General features: G+C 56.2%; 1 protein-coding gene across 6 annotated transcripts in view; it reads left to right on the top strand.

The window, feature by feature from the left end:
* Positions 1 to 896: 896 nt before the first annotated feature.
* Positions 897 to 12,524, top strand: part of PAK4 (p21 (RAC1) activated kinase 4) — a 47,720-nt gene continuing 36,092 nt past the window's right edge. For 3 of the 6 annotated variants that reach the window (XM_043435673.1, XM_043435666.1, XM_043435669.1), the window contains exon 1: positions 897 to 1,048. The gene's annotated coding sequence lies outside the window, so the exon portion shown is untranslated. Of the gene's footprint in view, positions 1,049 to 9,015; positions 9,040 to 9,976; positions 10,251 to 11,357; positions 11,536 to 12,524 lie in introns of those variants that run through there. The other 3 variants (XM_043435672.1, XM_043435671.1, XM_043435670.1) reach the window with 3 other exon arrangements.

Below are 12,524 nucleotides of genomic sequence, written 5' to 3'. Positions count from 1 at the left end.
GAGGGGGAAGGGCAAACCCACTGACTGGGCTTCCCTGGTGGCTCAGACGACAAAGAAACTGCCTGCAGTGTTCGAGACCCGGGTTCGATCGCTGGGTTGGGAAGATCCCCTGGAGAAGGGACTGGCAACCCACTCCATTATTCTTGTTGGAGAATTCCATGGACAGAGAAGCCTGGCAGGCTACATTCTATGGAGCCGCAGAGTCGGACACAACTGAGAGACTAACACACACACAAACTCATTGGCTAGAACCCAATGAGTGAAATCACAGAAAAAGATGTCCGAGTTTAGTTTATGGGTTTTGTTTTGTTTTGTTTTTAAACAAATGCCTGCTAAAAACAAACAAAAAACTTACCAAAAGGATTTAGATCGAACAGTGTCTTGGTTCAGGGTAAAGTTCTCGGGCTCAGACCGACAGATGTCGTTCAAAACTCATTATTTACTTTCTGTGATCCCCAAGCAGCTAGTTTGCCCCCTCTAAACCTCAATTTATCTGTAAAATGGGCGTTAATATATAATACGGTTGTACTGAGCATTCAGCAAGAAATTTCACTTGGCGGGGTGTCTGACACATAGTACATGCTTCAGAGCCGTTTCTGGCCATCATTACCCACTACTGGCTTCCACTCCCTAATTCCTTTGGGTGGAAGGTGGGATGCAGTTACAAGAGAATAGTCATTTTCCCCTTTAAGAATCCAAGTGGGCTTGGAGCCAGCCTACCCGCACCCTTTCCAAATTTTCCAATCCCGGCTTGGCATTTTCCGCCCGAAGGTCTCCGATTGGACAACATGCACCAATCAGAGGCTGGAGCGGGCGCTGCCAGGCGTCCAGCTCCGCCCCTGAGCCGGCCCTGCCCCCTGCCGGGTCAGCCCCGTTGCTATGGGGACTGGTGGGCGGCGAGGGGGGAAAGCCCCGGATGTTCGTTGGGGATTCAACATGGCGGCGGCAGTGGCCGTGGCGGCGGCGGCGCCAGAGAGCTGAGGGCAGCGGGAGGGCGCCGAGTTCCGGGCCGAGCGGCCAGGCCGCGAGCGACTGCGGTGCCGAGCCGGTAGGATAAGCTGTCTGGCCAGGGGGTTGGTGTGCGCTGGGCAGTGCGGTGGGAGAGCGTTTACGCGAGTAGGGGGCGGGGCCGCTGGGGTCAAAGTTCACTCATGGAGGGAAGGGTCGCGTCCAGGGGGTCGCGGGTCAACGCTGAGCGGGAGGGAGTTATAGAGGAGGTCAGAGGTCAAACTAACGAAGGGGGCGTGGCGAGGGGGGCGCAAAATTCAAAGTTTGAAGCGGGAGCTCGTTGGAGGGGCACAGGGTGAATGTCAAAAAGGAGGGGGTCAAAATTAATAATTTGATAGGAGGATGTGCCCACGAGGGTCAGAGGTCACAGCCATGGGGGCCGCGGATTGGAGATTTAAGGCAGCAGCCAGTGAAGCAAATGAATGAGATTTGGCTTAGGGGGCATCTTTATGGGATCAGCGGTGGAACGTGACCAAATTGGAGAAAGATCACAGATGATGGTCCCAAGGGTCAAAAGTTAAAACCCAAATGGGGCATATTGCTGGAGGGGAGGGATAGGACACTCAAGAAAGAGGTCAAGGTGCTTTCTGATGGGGTAGAAGGACCCCCCCCCCCCCCCCCCCCAGATAATGAAAAGAATAGCAAACACTCATAAAGCACTTACTGTGTGTCAGGCCCTGTTCTGAACGCTTTCCATGTATTTAATCCTGACCACAACCTTTTGGGCTTGGTGCCATTATTAAGAGGCTTAGTGTTTTGCCCAGGGCTGCCTAATGAGTTAGTTTTGCAGCTGAGATTTGAACTCTGGAGTCCTGGGCTCAGAGTTCTATGCTCTACTGACTCTCAAATACTCATTATGTTGGTTAATACTTAATGAGTCCTGAGGCTGTACTCAGCACCCTGTGGGCCTAGTCTTACTATAGCACAATCTAGATAGACCCACTTTACAGCCAGGAGAATGAGGCACGGAGAGCTTCTGCTAAGTAATGAAGGAAGATTCCCTGCTGGATCTGAATAATTCCAGAGCTCCGGCCTCCGGTCGCCACACAGTAAACTGCTGGAGGTCTGTTCCTGGAAGCAGGGAGCTGGGCAAGGCTGGGCCACTCCTTGGGCAGGAATAGATTGTCTCTTTGGCCTCCGTGGAAGGGTGTGATCTGGGAGGAGAGGTTCCCCTGGGCCTATGGGAAGCGGTGTTTATGGGTGGCCCAGAGCCCAAGTGAGTCTGGCAGGCTCCTGGCTAGGGAGGGTGTCCTTGGGTGGTACTCTGTACAAAGTTGGGTGTTCTCTGTACTTAAAACCGCAACCTCTCATCATGGTCCTCAGTCGCTCCCACCTCTTTTTCTGCTGCTCTCCCCATCCCTCCGGGAGGTCCAACCACGCTGGCCTCTTTGCTGTTCTTCAGCTCTGTAGACTAATGCCTGTCTCCAGGTCTTTGACCTTCCTGTTCCCTCTGCCTGGAATCCCTTCTCTGCTCTGTACCCTCTCACTCACCAGTCGCTCACAGCTTGACCGGGACCACCCTGCCCCCAGCACTCTTTATCTCCTTCACTCTGTCCTTAACTTATTTATCAGAGCGCAGTTGATCTGCCTCCTGCTAGAAGGTGGGCCCCTCACAGGCAGGAATTTTCCCATGTTCTTTCCCTGAATTCCCCCAGGGTTGGTGGCGATTGAATGTTAGGCATGGTGCTGGGTCTGCAGCAGTGGATGGGACAGCGGGGATCCCCTGGCTCCCAGGGGCCCTCAGTGTCCCTTGGTGGAAGTGGACTGGGACCAGACCCTTAGCCAGTGAGACATGGCTACATCTCGCCCAGGGTAATGTGGCCTGCGAAAACATGCTCGGGGATGAGGAAAATGCCCCAACTCTGGGCCCCAGCCTGGGCCGGAGACTCGGAAAGTCCCCTGGGCAAGCTCTGAAGGATGGGTAGGAAGAATGGGAAAGGCTGTGCCAAGCAGAAGGAGAGGCGTGAGTGGAGGTCAGGGGTGCAGAATTGGGGGCTTGTGGGCAGCATGGCGCCTGAGTGAGACCCCGAGGGTTCCCGGCTCAGAGCGGGGCTGGCAGTGAAGCAGGGCTGGCAGTGAAGCAGAGGTGGGTGAGTGGCCGCCCCGTGTGTGTGGAGCTCCCAGGCAGTCCTGGGGAGCGGTTCAGAGAGGGGATGCTGGGACAAGGATGCCTGGCTCACACCCAGCTGCATCACTCACAGGCTGTGTGATCATGGGCAAGTCGCTTAACTTTTCTGGGCCTCAATTTCCCCCTGTGCAAAATGGGCATAATGATAGTGGCTACCTCAGACCTGCTGTGAGGATGTGGCGTGTAAAGAGCCTGGCCCAAGGCCTGGCACATGGTAGGTGTTGTGTCAGCACTAGTCTTCAGGCCATTGCTGCTACTGCTGCCTGGGGAGGGCCTCAGAGGTAGTGGTCAGGCCCTCTCCTCCTGCCTCCTGGCTTGCTCTGGCAGGGTCACCGGGTGGGCACGTGGCCAGGGAGCCCTACCAGTCCTTGCAGTGGCATTTCTCGCGTCATCTCAGGGCTCTGCACAGATACAGGGGGGACTTTGGCGCTGGACACCCACATTTGGGCTCCCTCCCCATCACGTACCAGCCATGGGACCTTGGGCAAGTGATGTCTTGTTTGCCAGTTTTGTTCCTATGATACATTTTAGACTAGTGGGAAAAGTAGAGCTTCAATATAGCAAAACACCCACGCTTCCAGTGTCCAGCCTGGGACCATGGATACAGTTACAGGCCCCTGTTCTCTGCCCCGCCTTCCCGATGGTAGCCACGGGGCTGGATTTGGCGTCCAGCCTTCCATCGCAGGTTTTCCTACTGTTACTACCCTCAGAGGGATTCGCAAACGACAGAGTAATAGCTCTCAACCCTGGCTCCACGCTGCAGTCACTTGGAGAGCTTTCCAGAATGCTGCTGCCCCAGCCCCCTGCCCCCTCCCAGACTCTGGCCTGGGTGCCCTTGGTCTGGGGCGGGGCTAGCCTCAGCACGTGGTTGTAATGGCCGGCCGGGGTTGTCCACTGTTGCACAGGTCGTTATAAATGGCACCACGGGAAACAGCCTGCTGCTGCGTCTCTGCGTCAGTGTGGCTGTTTCTCCGTGTGGACGAGTGTGGATCTAGAGCAGGTTGTTCATTTCCCCTTTGTGTGTTTCTTTTTGTGATGGTGCCGCACCAGAGTTACCCATTCACGTTTTGGTGGCTGTTCAGGTGGTTCCCGTTGGGACTGTAACAAACAGTGCTGCCGTGAACATTCTAGAGCGTGTTTCCTTGTGTACTGCAGCCAGAGTCTCTCTTGGGCATATGCCTCACAGTGGAAACGCTGGACCTTCCAAATTACTCTGTTCAGCATTTGTACCAGTGTGCTTTCCAGCAGTGCCTGATGGTTCCCTCGGCTCCATGCTGCTTCGGGCAAGCTTGCAGTCCTGGCTGAAACAGTTTACTCAGCCGTGAGGTGGTGGGTTTTACGGCACCTGCACCCCTTCCCCAGTCTGGTTGCAAACAGGGGTGCAGTTCATGTGATGAGCTTAGCTGGGGTCTGACACCTGTTGAACCCCCACACCCAGAGGAGAAGGCAGGCCGGGGAAGGCTTTGACCTGTGCCCTCCAGGGCATCCAGGACAGTGGCTATAACTTTGACCCACCTCTCCTAGGGGATCATCTCCCAGGACTGGCCTTTGGAAAGGGAAACATACTGACTTAGACCTCCTCAGGAAGGAGGCAAAGAGAAAGGAAGTGCCACTCAGAAGGGGGTGAGCAAACCCCGGTTACACTGCTCATCGGTCCCCGTGTCCAAGCCCTGCCCTCAGGGGTCACAGGATCGGGAAGGGGACAGACCTGGCCCCAGACGGTAGCGTCCCAGAGAGGTCAGGCTGGGTAGGGATGCTCAAGCAGAATGGTCAGGGCTGGGACGAGGTAGGGGCTGAGGGAACCCGGAGGCGGCTCCTCACTCCACCTGGGAGCCAGCAAGGGCTTTCTGGAGAAGGGAGACGTCTGACTGACGAGAGGAAGCCAGGCCCAGGAAGAGCTGGGAAGAACAGAGCAGGTAGGGGTACGGACAGTGCGAAGGGCCCGCGGTCCAAAGATGGGCTGTTCGGGTCCCACCAGAGGGGCCAAGGACATGGGGAGGTCTGGCAGATAGGATACAGCAGGCAGGGGTCGACGGGCTGAGACAAGGAGTGTGGATTTCTTTCTGTGTGTGATGGGAGTCATCACAGGGCTTTAAGCAACATCTGCGTTCCCTTTTATAAAGATTGCTCAGGCTGCCATGTGGGGAACAGATCAGCGAGGGCGGGCGGGGGAGAGGGATAGTCCATGCCGGGGAGGGTGGGTAGCACGAGGCTGGTGGAGATGGAGAAGGGTCCTGAGTGCTGGCCAAGGTTTTGAGTCCTTTACCCGTATGAACCCATTTGATCTTCACAACAACCTACAGGTAGGTACCGCTGTGTGTGGGTGTATTTGCTCAGTCATGTCCGTGCAGTCCCGTGGACTGTAACCGGCCAGGTTCCTCTTTCCGTGGAATTCCCCAGGCAAGAATGGGAGTGGGTTGCCATTTCCTCCTCCAGGGGATCTTCCCAACCCAGGGATCAAACCCATGTCTCTTCATCTCTTGCATTGGCAGGCAGGTTCTTTACCACTGTGCCACGTGGGAAGCCCCGTAGGGGCTGTAAATGTAAACCCCATTTACAGATGAGAGAATTGAGCCCCAGAGAGGTGTGTGACCTGGCTGGGGACACAAGCAGGCAGGTGGCAGAGGCAGGCCTTGAACTCCAGGCCTCCGAGCTCCAGAGTCACTGCTTGTTTTCACAATGGCCCTGCAGTGATCTGGAAGTGGTCTTGATAAGGGCAGGCTACTTCCTGTTCTTAACCCAGGTTCCTGTTTGGACAGAAACTCTTCAGGGGGCAGCCTGGGTAGTTTCTGAGCCCTGGGTCCGCGCCTCCCTCAGGACCTCCCACAGCTCCTTCCCCTTCTGGTCCACTGCGTCACCCCTCCTTGTCCTGCTGGCTCCCAGTGAGCCAGACTTCCTGGCCAGACACCGGTCGGGGTGTCCCCAGCAGCTGTTTCTCCCATCACCCCAGCCAGGCAGCCACAGATGCTGCCAGCAGGAAGCGGTCTCCTTCCAAGTCATGGCCAGGGAAATGGGACCCTTCCCAGCCCAGCCACCCATCTGGGGCTGGGGCTTATTGTCTCACAGCTGCCGTGGCCCACAGGAAGGTTGAGGGGGAGGCAAGGAGGGTCAGAAGGGGAGCTTTCCCAGGTCCCCGGGGAGCCAGCTACAGCAGATGTATCAGAAGCCACCACTCACCGCTGCCGGTGTCACAGGGCCCTCTGGTCCCAGCCTGCCCTTCCCCAGGGTGCCAGGTGCTCTGCTGGTGCCGGGTGCTCCATCCTCGGAGCAGTGGCAGCTTCCCTGCCAGGGCCACACATTCCGGGCATCTCACAGCCCGACCCCCTAGCGGGGACCCCTGGGGAAAAGGCAGGGCCGCCCTGGGCGTCTCCTCCCTCACGTGGTGCTCATGCCGTTGCTTCAGTCATGTCCGACTCTTTGAGGTCACATGGACTCTAGGGATTCTTCAGGCAAGAATACTGGAGTGGGTTGCCATTTCCTTCTCTAGGAGAATCTTCCCGACCCAGGGATGGAACCCACATATCTTGCATCTCCTGCATTGCAAGCGGGTTCTTTACAGCTGAGCCTCTGGGGAAGCCCTCCTCAGCTGTTCAATGAGCTATTGGGAGGGTTGGAGGAGACTGATGTCGGTGTGCCTGCATGTTGCCTGGCTCACAGTAAGCTCATCGGATGTGCCCCTTTCTGGGCTGCAGCCTCCTCTTCACCTGCTCCCAGCCCCTCAGGACACTGCATGAGCCCCCAGCTCCCAAGTACTAAGAGCTAGATGTGTCCTTTATAAGCATCTCGCAGCAGCTCAGCCCGGAGCCCTGAGGAAGGGGTGTTATTAACCTCATTTCTCTTTTCCTGCATTTCAATTTTAAGAAGGCCCATCTTTGCCCCAGCAGCATGTATAATCTGTTCACAGTTGAGAAACCGCACACAGTACAGAAGGGTGTGCAGCCGTAGGTCTCTTTCCCACCCCGGTGTTCGGCCCCTTCCCAGAGACAGCCTTGTTCCGGTTTCTCTTCTTTCTTGGACATTTGTTCCTGCACGTGTTCTCTCCCACTTTTGTTTTGCTCACATGGAGCTGACTTTTCACGTTTGTATTCTGTCCTGCTCCTTGCACTTTTCACTCAAGTTCTGTGTCAGGAGGTCAGGGGCGTCCTTGCACTGTGTACGGCTGGAGCAGGTTCCATGGTGTGATGTCTTCCTGCACATGCGTGTGAGCTGTGCACCCCTCTGGAGGTGCTCGGGGTCTGAGACGTGTGCCCGGTAGCCCTGCGGTCGTGTCCCGGTCTGCCAAGAGCCCGTGCCTGTGCGCACCCCCACCCCCAGTGCCCGGGGCGCCAGCGTCTGTCTCCTCCCATGCTCGCCCTGCAGACGGGCGTCAGCAGGTGTTTTGACCTCGGCCAGTCAGACAGGTGCCAAACGGTCCTTACTGTGGTTCTGATTTTAACATGAGCAAAGGGGAGCATCCTTGTTGAAAGCCATTTGGACTTCCTTTCCTGTCTATGTGTGATACTTTGCTTTCCTGAAAAAGAAGAAATGGAGGCATAGGCTAGACAGCCTACAGCGTGTGAGAGGCAAATGTAGGACTCGAACCCAGGCCTGCCCTCCCCAGCCTGGAGCGCTTAACCTGTCTGATGTAGTGGAGATTGAGAGCACAGACTCTGGAACCAAGTTCGCCACTCTTGGCTGTGTGATCCCAGACAAGTCACTTCACCTCTCTGTGCCTCCGTGTCCTCATCTGTAAAATGGGAATGATAACTATACCTCCTTTATGGGGTTGTTCTGAGGGTATAGATGCCTACTCATCAGGCAGAATGCATAGTCAATGTTCAAAGACTGTTAGCTGCTAGTGTTAGTCCTCATAGTATTTCTCTATGTTACTGGTATTAGCAGGTACCATTCTACGTGTTTTGAGTAAATGAACTTATCCCATCCTCCTAGCAACTCCAAGATTAGATATTTGGCGGGGGTGGGGGTGGGGGTGTTGTATTGGGGGGGGGGGTGTTGTTTTTTGTTTTGGCTGTGCTGAGTGGCGTGTGGTACCTTAAGTTCCATGACCTGGAGCCGAGCTTGCACCCCCTGCAGTGCAAACTCAGAGTCTTAACCACTGGGTCACCAGGGAAGTCCTAGGTGTACACGTTCTTGAGTGAAGTGAGTGAAAGTCACTCAGTCATGTCCGACTCTTTATGACCCCATGGACTATACAGTCTATGGAATTCTTCAGGCCAGAATACTGGAGTGGGTAGCCTTTCCCTTCTTCAGGGGATCTTCCTAAGCCAAGGATCCAAACCAGGTCTCCCGCATTGCAAGCGGATTCTTTACCAGCTGAGCCACAAGAGAAGCCTAAGAATACTGGAGTGGGTAGCCTATCCCTTCTCCAGTGGATCTTCGCGACCCAGGTTGCAGACAGATTCTTTACCAACTGAGCTATCAGGAAAACCCCGTGTTCTTCTCTCCCTTTTAAAAGGGGGAAATTGAGATCCCAGGAGACCAGCCTGGTGTCAGTCAGCAGGGCTGGGGCTTGGCCCGGGCTCCTAACCACTGGGGAGCACTCCCTGAGCCGGGGGATTAGAAGGCTGTCCCTCCCGCCCGTCTGCCCCGCCCCCACTCGGGGCTGGCTGCGGCGGAGCTCGGAGGGCACACCTTGGCAGGTGGGGGCGCTAGGCAGGGGCCCCACGGAGAGAGCCTCCCTCCCCCGCCCTCTGCTCCCCTCCGCCAGCCCCAGCCCGGCCCTGGAAACTCCTGATAAAGCGGCATTGTGTGGCAGTTTCGGGCTGGCTTCCCCCAGCGGGTTTCAGCCACTCCCACCCTACGGGAAGCGGCCTGGGCCGCCTCCCCTCCCCCGCCCCTCCTCACAGTGCTGGGAATGGGGAGGAAGTAGGACCGCGAGAGGGCCGGGCTCCCGCCGTCCCGAGGTGAGGACCCCCCCCCCCCCCATCAAGCCCTCAGCGCACGCGCGCTCTCTTTCTGGTGCTTGCTTTCTCCCTAGGGACCCCTCCTCTGCTGCGCCCAGCGCCTCCACAGCCCCCTTCTCCCTCCTCCCAGCCTTCAGCAGAAGCCTGGCCCCGGGTCACTGTGTGTATGTGTTTTAGGTACCTTGATAATGCCACCTCTTTTTCCACCTTTAATAATTGTGAAGCTTAACATACCTACAGAGAAGTGTATCAGCTCACGTCAGTCTAACAGGTAATTACAGGGGGAGCAGCATTTCCCCACACCTGCGCGGAGGCTGAGAACACCCAGCCCAGGGCCCCCCTGTTGACCACAACCCCAGTAGCGGCCATCTCCCTGACTTTGGGGGTCACCGGCTCCCTGCTTGTCTGGCGGTTTCACCAGGTGTGCCTCCCGAGTCCTAGCCTGCCCCCTTGCCTGCTGGGGCCCTTCAGGTGAACGGACTCCTCCAGCACGCCCTCATCTGGTCTCCCTCATCCTGAGTCTGTGAGGCCCATGGCTGTGGTCACGGGTGTGGGTGGTCTGTTGGCTGTGCGGTGCTCTAACTAACTTACTGCTCTGCTCCCACTGCCCCGGTGTCCACGTGCTCTTTGAACATGTCTGCCAGGATGCCTGTGCCCACACTTCCCCAGGGGTCATGTCCAGGGTGCAGTGCTCGGTTGGGGGGGTGGTTGTGTCTCGGCACCTTTAGCAGACCCCGCCACGCAGCTGTCCCAAGAGGGGGTAACCGCGCCCGCGCTGCACAGCCTCCCTCCCCAACACGGGGCCTGTCAGACTCTGTAACTGACCTTGGAACATTTTATATTCTCATCTCCTGCAGAAGCTTCTTATCGCCAAGATGAATCCTCTTGTCCTTTTCTCCTCCCCGGGGTTCCTGTCCATGCTGGCTCTTACCCATCCCACCTCTTATGCTCGCCTCTGGGCTCTTGAGACCCACAGTGAACACAGCAGGCTCCCTCACTGGGCTCGGTCTGGCAGGGGACTCTGTATGGACCAAGAGAGACACGGAAAATAGACCAGACTCCAGGCCCCATCTTCTGCCAGCGGCCCTGCCTCGTTCACGGGCGCCCCATCCACCCTCCTGGTCGGGCTGGGAATCTGATGTCATCCTGACTCCTCTTGGCCTCTTCCTCCACATCCAGGATGTCCAGAAAGCCTGCTCGTCTACCTTCAGGTTAGAACCTGGGGCCTCCCAGTCTTTGTCGTCACCCCATAGTTCCAACCACCCTCAACTCCAGCCTCAACTGTGGGGGCAGCCAGAGGGAGCCCGGGTCAGATCCCGTCCCTGTCCTGCGGAGAACCCCTTCCCTGGCTTCATCTCTTTTGGGGAGCAGCCTTCGAGGTCCCACACGATCCTGGCCCAGCTTCGCTGCTCGCCTTCACGCGTCTACTGCTGCCCTGTCGCTGGAACATCCAGGCCGAGTCCCGCCGCAGGCTCTCTGTTCGCTGCCCCCCAGGTCTGCGGGAGCCTTGTCACTCTCTCCCCGCCTCCCCTGCTTGGTTTCCCTGGTCCACTCACCGACCCTGCTGTTCCAGTGTGACTGCGCGTGTTGGGTGGTGTCCTCCTCACCCACCCACCCCCGTGACTTAGCTTCACGGCGGGGGTATGGGGCAGGGCCGGGCAGGCGGCTTACTGTGTCCCTTGCTGTATCCTCAGGGCTTGACTTTTACTAGTCGCTCCCTAAGCACTGGTGGGCTGAATGTAACGAATGTTACAACTGTAACAAGTGGAGGATGTCTTTGCCAGGGTGTATGTTGGGCGGGGGGTAGTTCCCCCCAGGTGAGGATTACAGAGCAGGCTTTCCTGAGGAGGAATTGCCACTTGGAGGATGAACTCAGGGAGGTGGAGGGTCATGGGTTCGAGGCTGAGGGAGCTGCCTGTGCAGACGTCCTAGGCGGGAGAGCGCAAGGCACCTTTGAGGAACTGAAAGAAGACTGGCGTTTGGTTCTGTCTACTCTGGAATTGAATCTTGACAGCCGCTTGGGCCTCTCGGTGTCCCAGTTTCTTCCTCTCTAGAACCGAGGCTCCTCTGGGTGTCCCAGGGCATCTCTGAGGTTCTGCTCCTAACATACTTATCCTCGGGCCTGGCAGAGAAATAGGAATGTGATTGGTTTATTATCTTTTTTCCAACAAATACTCAGGAGTGCATGGCTCTTTGTGGCCTCCAGGGACACTGTGCTGATAAACAAACCCAGTTGGAGCCTGACTCTTGGACTCGCAGCCTTCTGGCCACACCCCTGACACATCCCAACTGCAGCTCGGAGGCAGGAGAAGGCCTGAAATGACCTTGAGCCTGGGGAGTCCTTATTCCTGAGGCTGATTAATAGGGAGAACTGATTGAGGGCTCGCACGTGCCAGGCCCAGGGCCTGTACAGAACTCCCACGCTGCTTCTCCTCAGTCCTTCCCGGAAGGATTCGACCCATTTCAGAGATGAGGGAGGTGAGGGCCGCGCCAGAGGTGAGTGCTGGGCCCATCCTGCCCACTGGTGCCGAGCTGACGTGGTGGTGTCTCCTCCCGGGGCCAGGGCAGCCTTTGCTGTGCTCTGTGAACATCTGAGTGCGCATCTGGAGCGCCCCTCTGTGAAGGGCCCATTCCAGCCACTTGCCTCTTTCTCCTCCGGGCTGTCTGCATTTTCATTTTGAACTTCTGTGAGTTAAGTCTTAATTAAAGAGTCTGGACGAGAACCTGTGTTTCTAAGATGGTCCTCCTTACCTTCTCTTGTTTGGTGGCCTATCTTTTCACTTTCTTTAAATTGTGTCTTTTGATGAAGCTTTTACTTTTACTATAGTCAGATTTATCACCTACTTCCTTTATAGTTTTATAGTTCTACTTTTCACATTTAGTCTCTCATTGTTCTGGAATTTGTGTGTGTGTGCGCGCACGCGTGTGTGTGGTGTGAGGTAGTCACCCAGTTTCACATTTTCCACCTGGATCCCCATATACCATTATGACAACAGGCTGTAGCTTCTCCTCTGCCACCTGGGTCATAGATTCATGTCTCTGTAAGTGGGTCTGTTTCTGGGTGCTCTCATTCTTTCTTGTACACAGTTTGTCTATTCCTGCATCAATACCCCGATATCCTAATTCGTATAGTTGTCTTTTTTCTTAATATTTTCATTTAAATGGCCACGCCAGGTCTCAATTGTGGCGCAAGAGATCTTCAGTCTCTGTAGCAGCAGGCAGGATCTTCAGTTGGGCCCCCTGCATTGGGAGAGCAGAGTCCTAGCTACTGGACCACCAGGCAAGTCTCAATAGTTGATAATAAGCCTTGATGGTGTGGAGAGCAAGCCCTCCCACGCACGCATCCTTCTTCCCAAGTGTCTCGGCTATTTGACTTTTTGTAACGCCACTTAGATGTGAGACAAGCCTCATGCCCCACAAACAGACATGACGTTGAGTCTCCCGGTCCATGAACGTGGTCTGTCTCTCACTTTATCTAGGTCTCC

Source organism: Cervus canadensis, chromosome 18 (genome assembly GCF_019320065.1).
Source record: "Cervus canadensis isolate Bull #8, Minnesota chromosome 18, ASM1932006v1, whole genome shotgun sequence".
Taxonomy (NCBI): Eukaryota; Metazoa; Chordata; class Mammalia; order Artiodactyla; family Cervidae; genus Cervus; species Cervus canadensis.
Note: the sequence above shows the minus strand (reverse complement) of the source record. Positions and strands in the feature narration are given on the sequence as shown.